Genomic DNA, 25,047 nt, shown 5'->3' with positions numbered 1-25,047 from the left:
CAAAACCCTCACCGTTTTCGTGATCTATTGAAGGATGACTGAGAGCTAAAGAAAAGACTGTATTTTTCTAACATGCTGTCACAGTTGTGCCTTGCCTAGAACCTCAGACCGTGAAAAAATACCCCTGCAACTCAGCCTGAAGATTGCCTCCCAGCAGTTAATGAAGATATCGCTTTCCTCTGGGATCAAGTTAAAATGTAATTAAGGTTATGTCACTTTGAAGGAGTTCACTGATGACATGGTGGGTAAAGGGGGAGCAAGACTGTGGAGATGAAATGTGCTGGAAATTAGCACGAGGTATTATGTACTCACATCAATCTTTAGGGCGTCCTGGCAGCTTGTCATGGGAGAGTCTCTTGAATGAGGTGATACTTTGACTGTGATACACAATGTGAAAATGTGTCATGAGCAGGAAGGCAGATGTGATGGGGAATTTTCTAGAGTATTTCGTCTAAACTTAATATAAACAGATTACTGAGGGCAGGGGGATCTGTGACTAAATAACTATGGGCATCCTTTATCTGTATGGAAGCATGACAGAACTTCTCCTCGAAGTGAGAAGAGAAATTTCTAAAGTAACAGCTTCTAAAGTATAATCTACTCAATTTTGTTACTTCCCAGCATGTCTAGAGGTTACAGTAGAGACTGCATCAAAGACAGTAAAGTCTTTTACTCTTAATTTTTATTGTCCTTTTTTATAAATGGAATTGGAAACGATCATTTAGCAGCAAATTTAAAATAGAAAGAACATAACTTTCACAAAGTCCTCAAAGAAAACAAAAAATCCTATAGGTGTTGACACATCCTATCATCAGGTTTAGAAGGTAAGTACCAGAAAAACGATTGTTATCAGGTGTGAATTAACATACAGTGAGTTTGCTCACAACTGAAGAAGGTGACAGATATAACATATGCATTAATAAAAGTCCAAATGGAAGGTATGACCATAATTAGAAATGGTACTTGAAGAAATGCTATTGATTCCAGGAAATGAATTTAATTTGATGGCTTTTACTGTAATTAACACAATTGTTTGTATCAGCATAGATCTCTTAATATTATTATCTAAGCTGACAAATTATAAAATTAAATGTTCATTTAAGATGCAATTCAAAAATTTTAAAGGTTTTCTTGAGTCAACGGATCTCAGTTAATTTCTTTAAAGCTAAAGGATCTTTTCTTTTTTTATTCTGCCAGTTTTCAGCGATTGAAACTACTCCTGATTTATATCAGTGCTGCAATGAAAGCAACATATACAAAGGAAACATTCACAGGTTCTGATGAGCTCTTGACAGCCTCTATTGCGTATACTTTACTGGCTTGAAAGGTATTTTCTTTGTAGCATTAGATTTTAATGGTACTGAATGTAACGCACACATATAATAACAATAATTCACTTTTCTTGTGTTAGCCCATTTACCTTGTCATATATCTGCTAGATACAGGGTCTGGTTTTCTTCTCTTTTACACCTGTTTTACCCAAGGGCTGTTTATTTTGATGCAGTTACTCCTGATTTAGACCTGTGTATATGAATCTGTTATCTCCTAGAGGTAAATTAATGCTTTTAATCAAGACCACTCTTCTGCCTACCCATCAACATCAAAGCCTAGACATGCTATTAGTTATTGAGAAAGGAAGCACAGTGTGAGTAAGCAGCCCTCAGCTATCTCTGGATTCCCATTACCAGAATTTTAGCACCATTACCTCAAAACCATGAATACTTTTATCCTCACAGTCACTTGGAAAGGCTATATATCCTTATTTTACAGACCAAAGCCACAAAAGGAAGTGGAATTTGGACAGAAATAAGGTGCCAAAATCCCAATGTAACCCTTAAGACCATTTTGAGCAACTACTACCCCAAGTCTCCCTACTTTGAAGGTGGCTCTGTTGTGAATCCCATTTTTTTTTTTACCATACCTTGAAGGACCCTGATCTTGTCAGGTCATAGCATCTACCTGTTCTAAGCTTTGCTCTGTCAGAAAGACGGCCTCAGCAGGACTCTGTCCACAGGATGGTGAATCTGCCACCATGTGCTTAGGGTCTGCTGAAATCCTCAAGATAGATTTCACATTTAACACTGGAGTAACTTTTTTTTTTTTTCTTTCTTTCTCTTAAGCCAGATACAGAAAATGCTGGCAGCCTTATCACTGGTCTTATATTTGGTAATTGAATGAATAGAACAGTCATGCAGGATGTAGGTGAGAGAGGAGGATTTGGGAGGATTAGCATCTGTCTGCTTTCAGTTAACTGCCCATGCCAAGAGCTAAAAAGTAGGATTTCCCAATTTACTAAGATCCACTAATTTCACTGAGGCCTGGTGAAGATGCGATGCATCACTTCTATTTCCACTTGCCATCCACTTTGGTGGAACCAGGCCACTCTGCTGATCTTATTTCCTCAGAGATAGGTAAGAATTATTCATGCTAGATTCCTTGTAGTCTGGGTAAAATAATCCTGTGGGCAGCCAAGCTACAGGATACTGTACAGAACAACTGTTGAATGAAGTTATATGAGCCACTCTTGGAGCAGGGACTGGAACAGGTAGGTAAGATTTTCCTCTGGTTGACATCTAGCAACAAAGCTGATCACTCTCTTCCCCCTTTTCTGTGAGTATTTTAATAATTCAATAACAGTGACTTCATCCCTATGGAAGGGTTGAAGAGTGCCCCAACACAACTAAATCTCCTCAGATGGTGAAGGACACCTAGAAAGGGGATGAGCGGATGGTCCTTGGACAGATAAAAGCACTTGGTCTGGATGTAAAACATGGTCTAATGCATTACAGAAGCTCATAATCCCTTTTTTGTTGTTCCAAACATATGGCTAACAAGGCTACCTTTGGAAGAGGGTGTAGGTCTCTGAATCATGAGTGAGCAATGGCACTTAGGTGCATGATGCACCAGAATGCCCAAGTCCTAAGGAAGGATGGAGGCTGTCATGTAGCAGGCATAACAATATTCATTGGCGGCCTGAGGTATTTCCCCGCTCCCTGTGACAGCAGCTGTGAACCCAGCGCTAATGGACCTGGGCTCTGCAGTGATTCTGGGCACTTGGGTGACGGCTGTGGCACCTGCCAGGGGAACCTGGTGCCTGTGAGCTGGGTGCTGAAGTGAGCAGCCAGCACAGTGGTGGCACCAGCAGTTCCTGGGTGTGCTGGGATTAATTCAGAGTCACATTCAAAAGATGTTTCAGGACTGCAAGACACAGATTGTATATTTATCTAGTGGGATGGTGGGCCCAGTCACTCTCCAGTGCTCTGGTGAACCCTCACCTCTGGAGGGGAAATAGCCAGGGTAGTGGGACCTGCGGCACTGGCCTTGGCAGGGAGGTGAGAGGAACTCAGGGAAGGGTGGTGGGGCAGGACGTTGAGGGGCTGGGGCAGTGGAGCCCATGCCCATGCCCATGCCCATGCCCATGCCCATGCCCATGCCCATGCCCACGCCCACGCCCATGCCCACGCCCGTGCCAATGCCCGTGCCAATGCCAATGCCAATGCCCATGCCCGTGCCCATTCCCGTGCCCGTCCCCATCCCTGTGCCCATGCCCGTGCCGGGATCGGGCCGATGCCGATGCCGATGCCGATGCCGATGCCGATGCCGATGCCGATGCCGATGCCGATGCCGATGCCGATGCCGGGGCCAGCGGCGCAGCCCGCGGCTGCCCTGCGGAGCTGTCCGGCCCCGCGGTGCTGAAACAGCCACAAGCGCCGCAGCGCCGGCTCATCCCGGGCCGGCCCCCGCCCTGCTCAGCACGGCTGCGCAGCAGGGACCCGCAAGTACTCGGGACGTGATGAACAAGGGCCAAACAATTTTTGAAAATACACAGTCACACGTGTAGAGTGCAGTTCCTCTTTATTTGCCGGATGATTATGTCTGTAATTGCTTTGCTATTTATCTGTGAAGCATCCTGTTCCATATTGAGGATAACATTAGGAATTGTTGAGAAGAATTCTAATTAGTTAAACCCAAAACTTTGAATTTGCATCCAGGCTGAGCAGTGAAACGCTCTGAGACAATTATCCATGCTGGGCTGAACAGTATTCCGTATCAATAGCAGCAGTAGAAGAGAAAATATGACAACAAATTGATAAGCAATTCAGCTGTAGGATTATTTTAAGAAGATAGCAAGAAAAGTGCACATTTTTCAAAACAAACATCGTGATCCAATACTATTGTAATGTGAATTAATGAAAAATTAGCAGTAGTTTAAGAGAAAACTGAAAGAGAAATAATTCTCTAAGTGTAAAAGCGAAACTCTAGCTTTACTTCTGCACATGCGATTTTTCAGAGAAGTAATGAATAAAATTATAATCCATAATAAAAAAGAGAATAACAAGTTTCTATTAATGCCTATAAACATATCTTCCTTAATCAGATAATGACTAATAGAAGCATTCAGAAAGTAGTTAAGAGATACATTTTTTTTTTTAACCAAGAGGCTAAGAAATATAATGCTACTGTACCTCAGTAATTGTTAAAGGAAGGAACCATTATCATAATTATGTTTCTGGAACAAACATTATTTCAATGTGATAAAGGATGACATGACACTAAAGGTAAAGCCACAGCAGATGTTACATGAGTAACAAGACAATATGCCCACATTCTGGTAATTTCTCCCCCCCAGACATGTTCTCATTAATCTGTGATTAATAGGATTTGAGTATAGTAAATGATGTTGATCTATTGTCTGTCTTTGTCCCACACCATAGAGAGAGCAATTTGTCAGCTCAGCTTTTGTGTGACTATTTAATAGCAAAGAGGGGGAGAGAAAAGATGCTAATCTTCTAATTGGCATCTATAGAGAAAGGTCTAAGAACACTGCCTGCCTGGAAATCGCTTGTGTGCAATTCCTATGCCTGCGAGGCTGAGGCAGACAGATAGCCCAGGTACCCATGGAAAAGGAACAGTGTGTCCCTATCACACAATGAGCTGCTGGCCAGAGGGAGAGTGGAGAGCAAGGTGCACTGCAGAACAAGGTGCAATTGCTAACTCTTCCAAGTCTGTTATGTTGCAGGCTGTTATGTCAAGGGAGCACTCCTTGACTGGTGTGACTTTAATAAAGACAGAAAGCTGCCTCCTTTCCAGAGCAAAAAGCAGAATGAGACAGGGGAAAAACGGCGCAGTGATGAAGGCCAGGATAGTCCTCTCACCAGCAGAACTGGAATCAAAGGAGAGAACATGAAGTGCCCAAACATCTTTCCAGAGATGTCACACTTTGTGCTAATACAGTGCCCCTTCTAACTTAGCTGTCCTCCACAGGTAACTAAGGTTACCTAATGAAATGACCGACTTCAAATACAAATAATTTCACAATTAAGTCACTGCTCCCAATTCAGCAAAACGTGGAAGCTACTGCTTAAAACTAGGCATGAGGACAAGAGCTTTGTCTTTCTCCCATCCTCAAGTATCTATTTTATGCTCTTCAAAAGGTCAAATGAAGACTTGGGTTTTGGGTGCAGTAGAGGACTGGATCCCTCTGGTACGTCTACATTGCAGCTAAATGCAACTTTATTTTGTGTAATAATTTCTTAGTGGTGAACATAGAGAAAGAGTTCCTTGTTCAGTTTAACCACCTGAGCCATTCTGATAGTAAAACATTTAAGATAATGCAGTACATTTCTGAAAATATTTTTTTTTGAGACCTATACCATTTTTTTCCCCACAGGAGCAATTTAATGCACATTTCTTTTAGTAGTTTTGTCACTCCAGTGGGTGATTCCAGTGAATTGCATCATGAAGGGTAGGACTACCTTAAATCAGCTTTATCACTTGAAAAATGTTCTGTGGACCTGCACACAACATAGTTTCTACCTGTGTAACTCTTCAATGAATATGGCTTAGAAATAGCATATCATATAGCATGACACTTTTTTTAATCCTAATGCATATCATCAGTATTTAATGGCAACTGATGAAGGATAAAGAATGGATAAAGAGATATTTTGCTAAAGGAAAAATAAAACCACAGATAGAATTTAAACTAATTTAAAATGGAGAAGAGTGGAGGGAAAGCAGTTGACAATTCTGAGGTAAAAAAAACCAGACTCTCAAAACTGCTTGTTTAAGTTAACAATATTTACGACCACGTTTCACAAACAATCACATCTCTATTCAAAGCCACCAGAACCCACTGGTCTGGTCTATGAACAGCACTTTGGCAGACGTGGTGTTGGCTGGCTCTATAGTGAAAACTGCTGGGATTTGGAGATCAGATGTGAGTCCGGGCAGGGACAAAGCAAGTGGGGCAATTTGTACCCTCTTGTATATGAATTTGCAAACCCAGATCATTTCCCTGCTGCTTGGTGGTGTTACATGGCATGCTGAGCACAATTATCACCAAGCACAGAGTGCAGCCCTTTTTGTGCCTTTGGGGGTGAGCACTGACTTTTGTCTCCATTTCAGGCATGGCAGAGAGCATGCATGCTGTCTGTGGAAACACCCAAAACTTTTGCAGTGGAAAGAACTCCCTCAGTGGAGATGCTGGGGCTGTCCTGGATCTATTAATCTCACACTGGGGAGTACAGTAAATCTGCCTGAGCCAGGGCCATGTGAATGATCTGAAGGGCAGGAGTACAGCCATATCAGCATGAGTCTATGCTCGAAGTTGTGTTCTTTCAGGGAGAGGAAAATGTCAATTTTGCTTCTGAACATGAACACAGTGCCAGCCTGTCATTCAATGGAGCTATAAGAGTTGAAGCTTGGGATCTTTCCGCCCTTGTGCTCTGGTCTGGGTGAACTCTGATGGGACACTTGCTCTTTTTAACTGCTTTGATCAAGCAAGAGGAGATTTAATCATTCAAACCTGGAAGGTCTAGGGGCATGCCAAGACATATCCTGGATTAGCTAGTTGACTCCATCACCCTCCTCCATTCCCTTCACAGAGGAGAGAGGGGTCTTGCAGCCTGGATGGGTCCTATCCCTGGAGGGGTCAAGCAGTCTGTTTTTTCTATAGATGTTTTCATAGATTTCCCTATAGTGGTCCCTGGAAGAAGGGCAGAATGCACCCACCTTAACTCCAGCTTCTGCCACCATTTGAAGATTTTCTTGGTGTCAGGATGCAGTGCCAAAAGAAGCCCTCCAAGACTGCACACAACTCTCTCTGTGTGCTGGTCTTGTGCAGGGACAGAGAAACCACAGGTAGGAAAAAAAAGTTAGTCATATATTCCTTTTTAGAGGTTAGGGTGCTTTGTGTTGCTCAAGAAATAGTGAAAAATGTTCTGTCTCTTGGGAGTTTCTGTCTAAAACTATATGCTTAGGGTAAGGTCAAACTTTATATAATATTTTTATACAAGTGTATGTTGTGGCCAGGTTCAAATACTGCAAGCTTAAAAATGTAAAAATTCTTCTTTAAAAATGAGGTTAGTTTTCACTTTCTAAAGACTCAGACCTGTGAGAATTTGGGAGGTTTGTCAATCTTGTAAGCAAATAAGTAAGCAAAATGTCCCCAAAAGCTTACTCTGAGTAGACTTGGAGGTGCTGGAAGGCTTCAGGTGACTGTTTGTCATGTGAACTTCATCTGACAAAGCCCTCTGCATCAGGGCATGAATTTATTGCATCTGTCCATCACCACAGCTCATTACATGGAACATCAACTGTCACATATTTTCCAACATATTAATCTCTATCTAGGACAGGAAATTGTTGTGAGTGCTATCTGTTATTTGATACTTCATGCTCTCAACCTGTTCAAAAAGCTGCTTAGTTAAGAAAGATCAAAATGCAGAGTGACATTTCTGTTTAAATAACCATTACTACAGATACTCTTGGACTGTTAAAATGCAAAACCACCATGATAGTAACAAGTGTTATAAAATGTTATTTTAAAGCATGACCTGCTTCTTGCTCATCACCTAATATCACTGTGCTTAGAGGGGGAAGAAGGCAGTATTTGGAACAGTTATCTCCGGGCAGGCAATAGCATCTGGTGATATTAAAATGTCATCAAATGAAAATATATGCAACAGCGTCCACCTCATTTGAATATGAAATGCAAAGACAATCCAAGGCAGACAACTGCTTGTTTAGAGTGATATCTGAATACAAAGACTGGATCATCAATAATAGATAAAGGGTTTTTTACGTGTTGTAAATTAGAGGTAGAATGGTTATTGTAGTTTTGTTTTTAAATTATTAATCACATTAGCAAGGCTGTCTTTTACAAAGCACCAGGCAGAGTAAAAATGTAAGATACAAAGTGAGAAGAATTAATTTTATAATCTGACACTAGAATAAAGCATCCAAGCCCTCTATCAACTACACTGAAAATTAGATAGTAACATTCTGGTAGTTCTGTCAAAGTCAAATACAGAAGCAATTGTTAAGTGTTGATAGGCAGTGGATAGAAGGTGTAATCCACTGGGAAGGTTTTGATCCAAAATGAAACAGTTTTCTACCCCTGCTAGTCAGGCAGAAATCTAATTACTCTCCTTTGATCTCTATGGAGAGGTAAACCAAGGAGTTATAGGTTATGGACAGTTTTATTGATTTTTATCTCAGAAATCAACAAGTGCAGGCTTTACACTTTACACATACTTGCTTAGCTGGTGATAGGATCAAATATTTCAAACTGGCTTTCCCTGCTACCAAGTCAATAAGCCTTTTAGTTGTTTTGTTCAAGTTGCACTGTGGATGTTAATATTACAGAACTTTTTTGCACTTAAATGCTTTGGGGAAAAAGATTGCCAGGTTTATACCTGGGTATTTTAAACAAAAATATAAGCATTTTTTGCCCATCTACTTATTTCTCTCTTGCAGGACCGCACTGCTATATTATGGCTATAATATATAATGGACAAGCAGCTGTATATTTGACAAGGTAGAAAAGGACAACTGCAATTCAACTGGTAACAGCAGCCAAAACAATTTCTGGAGTGCTCATAAGACATTTATAATTTCTGGAGCACAAAGGAGGAGAAGGCTTTCTGTTTCTGGAATTTCCAATGACCTTTGAGAATCAAACACAACCTCCACTGCTTGTATTCTAGCACTGAAATATCACTCGGTCCTTTGTCCTGTCTATGAGTGCAAACATTTCCACAAATGCTCACTCTCATTGACTACAGTTTATGGAAATATTTAATCTTAAAAAACACTAGCCCTTCTTCTCCAAACTACTTCCTAGCAATTTTGCAGGGTGACTTTAGACATGGGCTGAAATAACGGAGAGAATGCCTTGCTTCTCATGAAGGCCCTATTATGGACCTTTTTGATTAAGTGCAAATGTGTGTGACAGATTTCAGAGGCAGTCTTACCTAAAACCTTGGCATGCAATCATATCTTCAATCCAGCAAACAGGAGTTGTGCTATCAAGCTGAAAGATGGAAAGATTTCATGCCACTCTTTTAGAGGTATAATTATTTGAGGTCTGTTGTTAATTATACATATTCATGCAATCTAATCAGTCTTCAAGAATGTGCATCAAGTCAGGGTCTGCTGTTCATATACACAAAAAAACCAGTTATTCTCACTTAACTCCAGTGTCAGAGCCACAGGCACAGACACAGAGCCTGGGATGAGTGTAGCTTCATGATTATTTTGATAGCTTCTCTTCTTCGTGTCCTGGGAGATAAGGCTGTTTCTCCCAGAGCTGCACTTTTTCCTGAATGACTGACAACCCCTTTAGAGGAGATCAACCCCTTTTTGTGCCCTTTCACTCACTCGGAGGTTATCAGCTAAAACTGCACTCAGCATTCAATCACATCTTTCCCCTGTGGCTGTAACTCCTGTTAACACAATTAACCTTCTGATGGGAACATAAAATGAATCTAGGGAGGGAAAAAGAGCAGAAATACATTCCCATGTTAAGGATTAAATGGCCTTAGTGCTTATAGCAGTGTTTTTTCACCTCTCTCTCTTCCACAACATTGTGTGCAAGGGGCTATTAGTGGGAAGTTGCCCGTCACAAAATTCTTCCTAGCAATCCCAGCAGCTCTTATTTTACCAGTTTTTTCTTTTTTTTTCTTTTATTTTTTTCTTTTGGTTTTTTTTTGGTTTTGTGGTTGTTTTTAATTTTAGGTTAACAAAAAGTCTTGTGGAACATAAAACTAGATAGATAAACAAATACAAATTTGTATTTATTTGTGTTTTGGCTTGCTTACCTGCTTTCCCTCCCACCAAAAAAGTAATCTAAATCTGAAAGATATCATTCGACAACCAACACTTCCCTTTTCTTTGACAGCAGGGAATGATGGGGGCAAATAATATCTGTCTTCTTTTGGGTGTCTTTTTCTATGGCAGTATTTAAAAATGATAAGCAAACCCATTGTAAGCTCATGTTTGTTCTCATTTCCTGGCTGTATTTCTGTACTAAGCTCTGTATAACTCTGCATCCCCCTGACTGTGCCCTAGTGTGTGCCTGCTTTAAGCATGTTTTAGCCACGGTATTTCTGAGAGTATACCCTCTACCCCCCAACTCTCCTGAAACCGCAATATGAATTTTCATCCAAATGTTCCCTCTTTAACTCCCTCTCTGCTCCATGGGTGGCTCATTGTCCTTAAGAGCCAGGGATCTGAGATGCAGGCCAGTAATGCCTCCTTGGGCAGAATGCACAGGCTAGAACCTGTGCCACCAATGACGCTGTGCAGGTCTGGTGCTGTAAAAATCTTGAGCAAGCTAATGCTCTGCCCTACATTGCTCTATAAAGATATTCCTGGAGGATTTCCCCTCATTTTAAGTCCTTGTGTAATGAACTAGTCATCTATTTGAGCTGCTGAGGCAAAGCACTTGGAGGACACCCCCTTGGACTCCCAGTGGTGAGGCTGCAGGTGGAACAGGGTTGGAAGGGACTTGTTCTCTGACAGACAGCCTGTACCACTCTGTAGTCAGGAGAAGGACTTGTAGATTCTGGGATTTTTAAATTTCTCTGTTCTTGCCTGTTCTGAAATGTTGTACAGCAGCATGTACTTGGCCCCTGTATGGTTTTAGTACTCCAGGTGTTTGCAGGGTGTGGTGAAACTTGTAAGTGGACAAGGGGTGGAAAATCAACATCACATTTCTAGCACAGACATATCCTCAAGAACAGAGTGGCTTAACTGAGGCAGCAGTTAAATTAGATGAGGACATTTTGTGTTTTCCTATAAGATTACAATAATGCTGATTTTGACTCCACCCCATTTACCAGATTCACATAAACACAATAAGTGGCCAAGTCTAGCTGCTAAGGTGTGCCTGCACTCGGCCTTTGTTGGTAGAATAAATTTTATACAATGGCTCTGGTGACAGATCTAGGGGACTTTCATCATTGCATTATCAGATATTTATCATGCAAGTGCCAGATTTTTATTTTCAGCACCATTCTCAGAGGCTGAATTGCTTAAACAATAACTAAAGCAGGCAGAGAATGACAACAAGCCTTAATCTCTAATTCTTACACATTTTTATACATTGTGATCCAAGGGATAATGTTATATGCACACTGTAGAAAGAAATGGACAAGGCAAAATAATTATGTTTTTGAAACAGACTTTAATAATGTCCAGTTTGACTTGTACGTTGTTACATTTTCAAGTTTCTTCCTCAGTTCCTTGTTACAACCCAGTTCTCCCTGGGTTTGGGGATGATCCATATGTGTGTGGACTTTATACTGTGGCTACTGTAGATTTGTAGAAGTGTCATGAGCCTAAAATTTATGTTGAAAACACCACAGTTAATAATGTAGGAATGTATCCCTGGCAAAATGAAAGCGTGCTGCTGGACACAGCTGTCTTGTACTGCTGAAGAAGAGCCAAGGGAATTCTGTGGATCCACCAGTTTGCAGATGAAGCTGCTACAGGGCTTGCAAAAAGAAAGTCAAGGAAAAAAGGCTGATGGGAAAAGAAAGATGCAAGGATATCAGCTGACAACTAAAGATTGGGCTAATTTTCATTGCAGGTTTTTGCTCTGTTTCATACCCTTTTTTTCTCTGTTCAGTTCAGATGTGTTAGTTGTTCACCTATCCTTGTCCTGAGAATTGATTGTTGCATCCATGGGAGATTGCTGGCATGAAGAAAACACTGAGAGTAATTAAAGTGAGGGAGGCTGATGTCTGGATTGCTTCTCCCTTTCAAAGGAACTATGAACTTTACCAGAGAACAGTTTTGTTTCAAAGTAAACTTCATTCCAGTGAATGCAGTATCCAGTTGACCCAATTGAAACACGGCTTACTGTAGTGCTGTAGCAATGGAGCATTGACTGTGGAGGTCTGTGGTGATCACCCTTAAGGTAAGGGCGCAGCACAAGTATTGCACATAGAAAGACAAATAAAGGGAGAGGCAAGGTCCATAATGCTGTGAACCTGGCTTACACCAGGATGCTGTGGCTTGCCTGTCATGAGATGCCAGTTAGCCATTGTCCTTCCCCACACAACTGCCCTAGTTCTCATCTCCTTACACATTTCTGCTGCTTTATCTTTGGAGAACACAGAACCCGGCTCTGTTGGGGGGGTCACAATGGGGTGGCTCCAATGATGCATTGTGTGACAGGGCAAGGGCTACACCCAGGACACGGGGTGCAGAAGTGCCGTCTGCTGGGCTGAGCCCATCACCACCAGCATGGTGATGGGTTGAGGGCAATGTCATCAGCTTGGGGTTTCCCGCTGGGGAGACGTGGATGTAAACCAAATGGCTGTAAGAATGTGAGTGCAGAACATACTAAGCAGCTCTTATCCTCCCAAAAGACATGTGTGCTGGGGTGTTATGTAAATCTTGAAAGGATATAGCCTCCAGCTCATCCCATTGTTGAAAAGGATTAAGCCTATGTGAGTGCTGGGCACTTAGGGATTATGGTTCAGCATCCAGAGAGGGATGCACCCAGACTGACTTACGGTGTTTAAGGGCTTTATGCCTTCACTGAACACCTACAGCTGTTACGATGTCTTTTGACTGGTTTCAGGAAATGTCAGGACAGATACTCTTAATTTTTCCACGTCCCATTAAAATGTAGATCATCATGAACACTCTTTCTCTGGATCCACACATAGATGTGCTAATAAAAAGCAGTATTTGAGACACGGCATCATGTCTTCTCTGCTAAACTTGGTTACCTTTATGCAGAGCAGCTGCCATATGTGTCCTGCCTCACTGCCTGAGACCCACAGCTATTCCAGGTAGATGTGTCACCAATCCTCTCCCACAACAGCCAAAACTCCTGTATTTTACAATCCACAGCACTTCAGATTACTTCTTCATGTAAAAGTTCAGTGTTGTGGTCCAGCCCTTGGGAATTAGTGTCTGAGCTGGCTCTGCAGTACAGAGGTGATGTGGTTATCAATCCTTCTGATTAGGGCTGGAGCAGTCACTGACTGGTGGGAGGGCTTGTGCATTACTACATAATACATCAAACCTCTGGTGTGGCAGCTTCTTCAGAAGAGGAGATAAATTTTTCAGTGCCCCATGTGCCTCTGTGCAGGGCTCTGTCATTCCACACACCGGGGATCTGCTCACCAGCATCAGGGGACTCAGCCAAGGGTAGAGAAGGTTAGGCTTGGTTATTCCGAAACCGTGACCTGCTTAACACAACTGTAGGCTTTTGTAAAGGAGTCTCTCATACAGTCTGGAGAAAAAAAAAATTTAAAAAATGAGGAGGAGCCTAACTGGAAACTGAATTGAAACAATTCTCTAATAGCGATTATTTCCTATCCCTCATCTTCAGGTGGAAGTAGTGCGACAACCTTGTGCACCAGCGACTATGAGAAAGTTATACAGTCACTTAATCTTTTTTTTTAGATTAACTCCTTTTGATACAACTCCAGAGTGTAGCTGAGCCTATACAATCTTGACTTTCCACTGTTGTTTTACACTCTGCATTCAACAGCTGAGAGTCACAATGGACATTAGTGACAAGAGGTGTCTTCCAAGGGTTTGTACTGAGACTAGTGTTATTTAATATCTTCATTAATTACATAGATGAAGGGTTCAAGTGCACCCTCAGCAAGTTTGCAGATGACACCAAGCTGAGGGGTGCTGTTGAGGTGCCTGAAAGACAAGATGTCATCCAGAGGAACCTGGACAAACTCAAGAAGTAGGCTCAGGGAAATCTCAAGAGTTTTAACAAGATGAAGTGCAAGGTACCACATTTGGGACGGGGCAACCCCCAGTACCAGCACAGGCTGGGGATGGACAGATGGAGAGCAGCCCTGCCCAGGACTTGGGGGTGCTGCTGGCTGAGAGGCTGGACATGAGCCAGCCATGGGCACCCCCAGCCCAGAGAGCCAAGTGTGTCCTGGGCTGCATCCAGAGCAGCGTGGGCAGCAGGGCAGGGAGGGGATTCTGCCCCTCTGCTCTGCTCTGTCAGACCCCACCTGCAGGGCTGTGTACAGCTCTGGGTGCCAGCACAGGAAGGACAGGGACCTGCTGGAGTGACTCCAGAGGAGGAACACCAAGATGGCTGCAGGCTGGAACACCTCTCCTATGAGAAAAAGCTAAGAGAAATGGGGTTGTTCAGCCTGGAAAAGAGAAGGCTTTGGGATGACCTAATTGTGGCCTTCCAGTACCTGAAGGGAGCCTGAAGAAAGATGGAGAGAGACTTTATACAAAGGAGTGTGACGACAGGACAATAGGGAATGACTGCAAACTAAAAGAGGGTGGGCTTAGATTAGATATTAGGAAATAATTCTGTACTGTGAGGCACTGGAACACATTGCCTTAAGAAATGGTGGGTGCCTCATCTCTGGAAGTGTTCAAGGCCAGGCTGGATGGAGCTCTGGGCAACCTGGTGTAGTGGAAGGTTTAGAACAAGCTGATATTTAAGATCACTTCCAACCTAGGCCATTCTAGCACTCCATGATTATCAAGATTTGCTCACCTGAGCTGAAGCTCAGAAAAAAATAAAGAAAACAAGGGAAGATGCTAATAGGGCTGAAACTGCTGTTTCAAAACATCTGCTGTTCTCCATTATTCTTGGCTTCTGCTTCCCACCCCTTTTATTCTAGAATCTCTTGATGAAACAGAAGAAAAATCCACTGGTCTGCATTTCAGAAAGCATTCTTTAAACTTTCAAACACAGACATACTGTAGACATTTTCACTCATATATTCCACGCACAAAAACTCCAATGGAAAAATATCAGAGCAAAATTGGCAGTGTATGCCTGGAGGTCCCTTTGAAAAAAAATGGACCCATTCAAAATTATATTTCATCCTTACTCCAAAATAACTGGTTTATGTTCCAGGTGAATTTCTGCAGCAATTTGCAGTTCTACTTTTTCAATTATCCATTTTCCCCCTATTGAGATATTTTTCATTTCCATTTACTTCTGCAAAGTCTTTTTTCCTGTTCACAGTCCCATTATGCCTTTCCCAACAATTTCTTTGAAATTAAGTGCTTGGTTCTTTATCTTTTAATCATTAATTACTGATGTCTTTTTGACCTCTGCTTTGTAAGCGACCGTGTCATATTTCTATTTCCTATCTTTCAGGCCTGTTTAAGATATTTTCTTTCTTTAACAACCTGCTCTGAATAGCTTTGTTCTTGTTTTTCAGTCATTTCCCAGAATGGCCACACAGCCAAACCTTTGCCCTCCTCCCTTGTTTTTCATCTTGTCTCTTCTGTATCAATGGCCTAGTTAAAAATGTGTTTTACAGCTCGCTGAGGCCAAACCTCACTCCATTTTTATAATTATGCTGATTATAATCTCAAAAACCTTTTGCTATGACTGTGCACCAGTTAGAACCTCTCTATTGAGGGCCAGAGACAGTTGGGTGTGAACAGAAGTGGGTGATGCTTTTAGAGCTGGGGTTTGGCTTAGAAGAACATGAACAGAAGCTATGAATGTCAGATTAGTGAAATGTTAGTTTAAATGGCTGAGGGCTCTTTCCTGTGTAAAGGTTGTGAGCTTTTTTGTCAAGCTCTTTGTGAGATGTGTGATACTTTGGTACTTCAGGAAGACTCAAACCTGTCATTTGGTATCAAAATTATTTCTTGGACTGGTTCCACATATACCATTTCACCATGCCTTATAGTGGCATTTTCATTTGCTTCTTCCTTCTTAATAATTCTCCAAGGTTTTTTTTTTTAATTTTGTAATTGAAAATATTCAAATAGTTCATAAATTATTTTCCTGTCTTTGCCAAATTTCCCATTAGCGTCAGTGGAATCTCATTTAGCAGGCAAGGTTAGACTCCAGCATCACCTCTCAGTATTCCTTTCTCAAGGACTGATGGCTAGAAAGGAAGGCCAGCTGTTTTTTTCAAAACTATGAAAGTGTTGGGCCTTGTTGCTGAAATATATTTAATACACGTGTAAAGGGAGACATGATACATGCAGGCATTTGCTGTCATTTTGTTCTTTTAAATAAATAACTGAGTATAATGAGCCTCAGCCACAGAATGAACATAATGAACCTCCAAAAAAGATGTTGTCTGAGAGCAATATTTACCACTGAAGAAGGGATTGTTACAGAAACGAGAATTGTTTAGACGTTAGTGGGTGAGGTAAGAATCTATTAAAGGAATTAAAAGCAAAAATGACTCATCACACATTTCTGCTTATTTGTAAGAGACACATGAAAGGCAGGGATTTCAAAACATTTGTATTAGAAAAACATCAATGACAAAGCCCCCTGATTTAATTTTTCAGTCTCGTGGGCTTCAAAAGGAGATGTGACTTTTCCACATCTGCCTTGAAAATCACACAACACTAGCAACTAGAAAAGGCTTGCTTTTCTTTGCTACATTTAATTTTTAGATTGGCCACCTATAGGTGATATTTACACCATTTTCTTCTCTGCAAAAATCTAGAAACAGTTTTTGTTGCTTTGAGAGTCAGGTTTCTGATATGTCTCAAAGGGGAAAGTGCTTCTCCTGCTGCTGCCGAGACTCCTGTGGCTTGCAGAGGAAAGCCTGCCTCACCTCCTGCTCACCACTCACTCCCCTTCTCCAGCCAGCCCACTGCTCTCCCTGCTAAGAAAATCCCTCTGGAACAGAGATCAAGGGAGCCAATCAGCTCCCTGTGTCCTGCTTTCCCTGTCATGGGCAGGAGACCCTTACAATGGTTAGAGTAATGATTTAGGCACAATAGCAGGGCCAGGCTTTTATGAGGTTATGTGGGTACTGCAGCAAAGTCTCATAACACAGTTGTGGTAGAAAATTGGTCTTAAAGTGTTTTTTGTAGTAGGATACAGATAATATTGAGAATAGAATAGAATAGAATAGAATAGAATAGAATAGAATAGAATAGAATAGAATAGAATAGAATTACAGTATTTTTAGGGGTACCTTTGCTGTAGGAGGATAATAGACAACATAGGAACAAAAGCAAGAAACAGAGAAAGAAGTGAAAGCAGAAGAGAATGTGTACACAAAGAAGCAAGCCGTTGGTCAGTGCAGTGACTATGCTGGGAGGAAAAAGGGGATACAATTTAGCAAGTCTCAATCCCTTTCATTTTACCACAACTTTTGCTGAACAATATTATTTCAGATGTGTCCTGTAAAACCATCATCTATTAAAACTGCCCTTGAAAATGAACTGGCTAGTACAAGCTCCTGCTCATTTTGACAGGGCAGTCAGTGAAGTCCTGATGTGGTGCAAAGTGCAAATAATTTGCCAAGACAAGAGAGGTACCTAAAGGACCAAACACACCTATAAGGCTGAGCAGCAGCTGAAAAGAGAGAGCCAGGGAGGAGAGGGAAGACTGTGACCTGACTGTTCCCCAGGTGAGAAGGAGCACTGCTGGGGAGCTGCAACACTGCTGCAGTGCTGCTGCTCCTTTCCCTTCCTCAGTTCCTGACTTGGCAGAGCCCAGTGAAACCGAGTGGTGGTGACAGGCAGAGCCCTGCAGCTCTCTGATTTGGATGAGAAGTGCCACACATTCAGGAAAATTAAGCTGTGCTGAACTCAGGGCCACAGGGTCAGTGTTAAATTCCTGCCAGACTTCTCCAGCCTGCCCGATGGACTCATTCCCGAGGATAAGAAGGGTAGGCAGGGGGAGAGAGGACAAAAGGGGAAAGCAAGTTCTGAGATGTCACATCCTTCTTCAAGAGGTGCTCTCAGGTCTAGCAAGGTCAGCAGAAAGTGAAAGGAGCTACTTTGAGTTGTGGAGGCATCCTCCCCATGCCCTGAAACAGCACCATGTCCTGCACAGTCTGGGTACAGTAGACACTGAAACACAAACTGGCTTTTGGGGACTTCGCTTCTTAGGAAAAAGTAATTCCTTTCTGAAGTGTAACATTGTGGGAAAAAAAAAAAAGAAAATAACTCTCATTTTAAGATTTAAGAAAAACTGTTTAATTTAATGACACTTTTTCTATTTACTGCATACCATTTAAAAGTGCATTTTTCCTCCCACTTAAAGGTACAATAAGCCATAAACTGGACATAGGACATTTCAACCCAGGAATCAACTGTTTTCAGATTCATCATTCTCTAAGAAAAATGCCTTTATCCTAAGAAATACTACGTAGCCATAGGAGTTGTTATCATGTTTGTTACAACACATGATGCTTATTTTAGAAGTCCTAACTCTGACATTTAGATTTTCATTTCTGGTACAGTTCTGTTTGTGTATCTTCCAACTGAACATACCGTGCTTCTGTTTAACTGTCTGTTTATAGTCATAAGAGAAATAAACATATAAAATAAATGCATCTTGATGCATAGCTGTGCAGCAGTACAGATGTTTTATTAATGAAAATGAATCCAGCTTTTTGTAAGTCAGGGCAGCAATATAACGTATCATTGTTTGCTTCTCTGCTAGATGGTCCCTGCTGTTTTTACATAGAAATTCCTGTAATACTTAAAGGACATCTGGAAGAATTCAGCCAATTAATCGAATTCACGCAGGAGCTAGGCTAATGGCTGTCTGAAAGGCAGATTACATTAAATCAAACTTGCAATATGAATGAAAGTACTTAATCATACATGCAACATTCATTAGACGTGGCACAGCAAGTGTTTTGATTACTTTAATGAAAGATCAGGTAAAGTGCATCAACTGAACAGATTGAAGAGACAGCATGCTTACAAATGTTTGATTATGTTGACTATCAACAGAAACAGTGCCAGTAATTTATAGCAAAACATATTTGGAGGAGGAGGATGGAGCTGGTGAACTTAGGAGGCAAAGTGAAATTTAGGCCTTGCCTCCAAGCACTTTAATTAATATTTAGGATAGCAGGACTTTAATCAAATGCCACAAAAGAAGGAAAACAAATGTAAGTGGAGAATCCTGCATGGCAGCTGCTAAGGATTGTTATATTAGCAGTACTTGGAGCATGATGCTGGTTTTGAGTTCCTTCTCCTGGCTTGGAAGTAAAGAAGGCTAAGTCCTAAGTGGAAAAAATATTTTCAGAACAACGAGATATATGCTTCATGATTTTGGCTTGGTGCTTTCCCCCCAGGTTCTGCTGGAGATATCCTCCAGCGACCACTGCCTTTGCCTTCTATGCAGGCACTGGCACCTGAAGTGATGCATTTTCCCTTTTCCTACCTCATCAGCCAGGAAAGCATTTTGCCATTGTCCTTAATGGTTGCACATGGGTGTTCACCCACAAAAAAAAAAAAAGAAAAAAAAGAGAGTCTCTATTCTGACACACTTGCCAAGAGCAGGCATTAACCTCACCTCTTTGAAGTTTCCTGCACAATGGGCATTTACCAGGTCCCATTTGTGCATGAACAAGGTGGATGGGCTCAGAAGCTGGAGATGCATTGTCAGAAAAGAGCAGCAGCTCTCTCTGGCTCAGTGCTGCCTTTCCTTCCTCTGTCACATTCCCTACAAAGAGATGAATCACTATTTCCTTTTGGGAGCTGTTATCTTCCTTGTTGCTTTTCTGAGATGCAGGCACCCAGCTCAGATGTGGTTTATTTCCTAGTAATACAATTTTCCAGCTTGTTCCTTTTGGGTGCTGCTCTGCCCAGATGTTTCTAGCCAGCTTTCCACGTTGGTTTGCTTGTCTTCTCCCACCCTTGCCACTGGTTTTCCTTATCAGCATCTCCCATGCTCCATCCGCCCCTTAGCACCTGTTGCTGGCAGTGGTGGTCCCTGCACTGCCATCTGCTCTGCAGTGGCCAGGCCATACCTGCACCTTATTACACAACAAATCCTGCCATTCCTTTGCATAGGCAAGCAAAGATGCAGTAGCATACTTCTGTCAGGAAGTGCCTCCAGTTCTGGTGGGAAAAGGACCTGGGAATTTGGTGTGACCTGAAGAAAATGGAGGGAGAAATAGAGAGGGTATCATGGAGTAGGGGGTGGCAGAAAGGTCTTGGGCAACAGCCCTGGGGAATTATCTGTTGCACCTCTGGGTCAGAGGAATTTTATCGAATAAGGTAGCCTTAGAACAGAAAGAATTATTGGGACCATGGGGGAAAGACAAAAATGTAAATATTTGCCTGTGGGCTCAGCTCCCTGCACCACATCCCTGCAGAACTGAATATGCTCCAGTGCTAGCACAAAAGCAGGATGAAGTGTGACCATAACAAAATTAAGTATTTGTGGCTGTGATTCATCTGGTCTTGATCTCTGCTCTCTGAAAGCCTCCTAGGTTGAGCCCTTTTGGGAAATTAGGCAACCAGCATGTTTCTCTGTCCTGCCTAAACTTTACTGGAGGCAGGCATGGAGTTTCCCAGACCAGCATGCAGCAGATGCATCCCTCAGAAACTTCATTTCTCCCACTGTCCTGCTGTCTTGTCTTCTGGTCTCTTCAGTTGCTGCCCTCTTTGCACACAGAACCATCCACCTGTCTGCACACACACCTGCACTGAGCGCAGCTGGGACTCAGCCTCCCTGAAAGCCACTACTGATATCCATAAAATTGATAACCATGGCCTTCTGTACTAGGAGGCCTTTTCTTCTGTGAGTTGCAACATCTAATGATGCTTGTAGGGAACAGACTGCTGAGAATATCATGCCAAAGGAAGCCAAATCTTCCTATTTATGACGAGGTGAGATCAATAAATAACTCCACTGCAGGCAAATTTGGTAAATGGCAAATGGCTTCAGCCTGTGGGGTATGAGCTGAAATCCAGCTGAAATCTGTAATGAAGTAGCAAAAGTCATCATGGTCCCATCAAGTCTTCTATAGCCTTTATAAGTTTGGGAATGTCAATCTGCTTCCTGGAGAGGTTTCCCTGCAATGGGTGAATGCAGATGGAGGTGGGGAAGAACCAAAACATGAGGTTTTGGCCCTTGTAAGGGCCTCCTTTTGCCCTTACACAGCTGCACACTTACGGAGTAGGGACAGGAGCTGTGGCATCACTGTCCTCCCAGTATCACCTTAGTGATGGGTGATGTGATGTGGCCAGTTCACAGCATCACTTCATTTGTGGAAAGAGAGGAAGATCAAATGTTTTCATAATGTCTTCAAAACCCTTCAAATTCCTGTAACCCAAGCACCTTCACAGAACAGTGTTTTCTACCTTCCCTTACAGAAGCCTTTTTGTTAATATTTGAGCAATGAAGAAAACATAGCAGCTGTTAGCATCATTTTCCTCTTGAAGCAGATTGTCCTCAGGTAAAACAAAACACAATTAAGATACTAGCAAGGTCAGTTATATTAGGCAATCCATATCCCCACAATGCTGATATTTCCTTCAATGTCTGTCACCAGCATCAAATCCCCAACTGCAGCAAGATAATTGGCAGCCTTGTTCTAGGGGGAAGATGAAATGGTTTGTGTTGCCACCAAAACCAGCCTGGATTTTGTTTAAGTGCTGGAGCCTGGGGGTGGTATCGCTCATCTAGCTATAGTGCTGGAGAGTCATGTATCAAGGACAGGCTTCTGAGGCAGCTTCTGTCTCCCTCCTATTTACTGCTCCATTAATTACAAACCAGATGTCAGGGCAAGATTTAAAAGTCAACTTTATTTGAAATCCTGCAATATAAAAAACTCAACCACAACCATTTTTTTTTGTGGTGGGGAGGGGAAACATGAAGGAGAGAAATGTTCTTTAATCATTTGCTTATAGTTTTTTTCTATTTTATTTTTAACTCTTATTTTTTGAAAGTTGTGGTTAGTTTTTCTTTTACTAAGTGGCAAAAGGAATTTCTCTTTTTATTTCTGTCCCCTCAGCCCCCAGAAGAGTTTTTAGGGTTTTCTCTGGGAACCAGACCTCACTCAAGACCTTCTCTCTGCCAGCTGGCATTTCTGTCATACATTCCTCTTGCTGTTTATGCCCCAAGACTGTTCAGAAATATAAATGCAGCTGCCCACTTGCTTGACAATGTTTTATTTGTGGACCACGGAGGTGTAGACCTCTCCTTCAGTGTCTGCACAGGCTGCCAGGTGTCCTGGAGCTGCTGGAGACATGACTGAGGCTGAAAGCAATGGTGTCCCTACCTCACAGCCAGAGACGACAGTCTCCAGACAGCTGGGATGTACAAGGACCTGGATGATGAGCTTCTAGTGCCAAACTCTGGAGCACCCTGGGCAATCAGATGGAGCATCCTCCAGAGTCACCTAATCAAGGAATTGATTAGGTTGAAAAAGACCTTTAAGAGTTCAACCAACCATTAACCCAGCACTGAGAAGCCCACCACTAAACCATGTCCCTAAAAGAAGGCAGCAACAGCAAAAGGGATCCAGAGGAATCTGAAGATTGTTCTCACTTTGGAAAGTCCCCAAGGGGCTGCTCCAGCCATCACTGAATCTGATTGCTGAATCTTGGCAAGGCTTCAATGGGTCCCTCAGGCTTATGTTAGCAGTAAATTTATGAACAAGGGTGAAAGTCCCCTCACACAAAATGAGAAACTTCGGCAAAAAAGGAGGCAGAGCAGTGCTGCTACTCCTGCTTCCATCCCCTAGCACCCCAACATTCAGCCTCAACCAGAAAGGAGAAATGGACTGAGGTAGCAAAGGATGTAAGATGAGGACCTGGTTCCTCTTGTTTTCACTCTGCCAGTTCCCCACTAGCAGCTGCATTTTTCCACTAGAAATTTGATTTCCTATTTACTGTGGGATTAACCCTTTGGTTAATCTCAGGTCACATAAGGATGACCCATGTGTAAGCAGCCAACATGCTTAATCAAGGCCGACCTGATTTTAGCAAACTGTAGAGAACACAGTGTAAGGTCAGGAGCAATAACATCATTCAGCTTGTTGCTTAGAAAAGCTTTGACCTTAAAGTTTCCCTGTTGTAGCATGTTCAGGAGGGTCTAATGCTGCACTCTCAGCTAGGTGATGGGACTAATGAAATGTAATAAGACAGGGGAAAAAATCCAGCAAATTTACACAGGATTTGGAGGTGTGTCCACAGATTGTTGACTATTATTATAAATTACCTGAATTTTCTAACTGTAAAATTTTTGGTAGGAGTAAGGGATGATGGCAAGAAGATAAGCCCGTGTAACAGTTTGGAAAGCTTAGAAGCTGTGAGAGTTGGGTGTAATGCCAGCCACTAGGTTACATTCTCTTGTAAATGTGGGAGGGAAGGGACATAATCTGTAATCACACAATAACTGTGACCCTTCCAAGTGGGAGCCAGGGCACTGGGAGTTTGTACTGGGGCAGAGACAGCCTGGGTAAACAGTATATTTATTGAGAGAAATAAGTCACGAGGTGGCTGGACCAACTTGAATCCCCACGCAACTTTGCCAGTGTTTTTGTCAGACATCTGTGGGCATTGGCACATGCTGCAGCAAGACCAAGAATGGAGTGATGGGTTCTACAGTTTTGGGTCTCACCTTAGAAACTCATCACAAACTGGAGGCAAGTTTAGAAAGCTACAAGAGGGCTGTGCTGGAGGGCACTGTGAGCAAGGGGGAGGCACAGATGGGCACCAAATCACAGGGAAGAAACAAGAAGCACTGCAGGAGGGACATCAGCTGGGGAGATCGAGCAGCAATTCCACATCTGTGACTGTAGGTTACTCCCCAAGCCTTCCCATGATGTCTGGGCCACGTCAGATGATGACACTGGGGACATGGAGAAGCTCCCTGGTGCAACTCCAGCTTTCCTTAGAAAAACGTTTGGAGTTTCAGTAAGCACTCCATACACCTGCTTTCCAGCTGGTACTCTACCTCCAGCTACTCCTGTGCTGGAAAAGGCATTGTTGGATTCCTCACCTCTTAGGACTGAAAACTGAACTGGACATTCCTACCATACACTATTTTTGCAATGAAGCAAAAAGCAAACGGGAACATTGTTTACAAGGGGAAATTGAAAGAACTATGTATATATTTCTTGGAGGAACAGTGGATCTGTAACCAGAGATCCAGTTATTCAGTGAGAAATGTAGATGGGAAGTCCAGCTACAAAAGTAAAAACAACTGGGTCAGAATCAAGCAGCCAGTCAGTGGAGTGACCTAACTGCATGAAAGCATGGCTCATTGGTCCCAGTTACAGTGGTTTGTACAACAAATGGTGATCTCTTGCCCATGGAGTCTATAATCTAATCTGCGATTCAGTGCAACTATGAAAATGGAGGAAAACGGGAGAGGACAGTAATGTAAAACACGGCTAAGACTTTGCTGAGCAAATATAATTGGAGCACTTACATAGAGAAGTGGTTTGAGCGAGTGTTTTGAGCAGGTGGGGGGAGTTCTGGTCTTGCTTGAAGCTCTTCCACTTCTGGGAAAGACCCTCGAACTAGAGGTGCTGTTTCTCCCTTTCTCCTGGGGCTCTCTATTTCCTCCGGCTAGGCGATGCTTAGAGCGGGTGAGTACGACCCTCCTGCCGTGCAAGGGCTGTCTGTGCCTGGGCAGCGAGGGAGCGAGGCTTTAGCGCGGTCATTTCCAATGGCACGCCATCTCGGGCATGCTGCGGGCAGCAGGTCTGCGGGCGGGCAGCACCGTCCTGCCGCCATAGCCAGGCTCGGCTGCACGGGCGGTGCAACAGGAGATGCTGGGACCGCGCGGTGAGGCCGGGGGGCTGCTGACACCCCGCTGCCAGCGCGCTCGATTCCCCTAAAAAGGCGATTAGTGCTTTAGCGAACACGACTCCTGCTTTGCTCCAGGCGCGCCCCAGCTGCTGCCAGATCACGGCAGCCACGAACGGGCCGGGAGCTGCAGCGGGGCGGGATGGGGGCAAGCTCGGGCGCTTTTGCAGTTCGCTGTACCACACGTCAGTAGCCTCCCCTGGGCTCGGGAGGCTGCCCGCGGGTGAGGCTGCCAAGGGACCAGTCATGGACACAACG

At 42.9% G+C, this 25,047-nt stretch overlaps 1 long non-coding RNA gene across 1 annotated transcript; it reads right to left on the bottom strand.

Moving 5' to 3' along the window:
- Positions 1-6,366: 6,366 nt before the first annotated feature.
- LOC116997188 lies at positions 6,367-24,659 on the bottom strand. The gene is made up of 3 exons (XR_004418119.1): positions 24,410-24,659; positions 9,258-9,316; positions 6,367-7,117 (listed from the first exon to the last, which is right to left on the bottom strand). It is a non-coding gene; the product is annotated as an uncharacterized LOC116997188 (long non-coding RNA).
- Positions 24,660-25,047: the final 388 nt, after the last annotated feature.

Source organism: Catharus ustulatus, chromosome 6, assembly GCF_009819885.2.
Source record: "Catharus ustulatus isolate bCatUst1 chromosome 6, bCatUst1.pri.v2, whole genome shotgun sequence".
Taxonomy (NCBI): Eukaryota; Metazoa; Chordata; class Aves; order Passeriformes; family Turdidae; genus Catharus; species Catharus ustulatus.
This window is presented reverse-complemented; position numbering and strand designations above follow the sequence as displayed.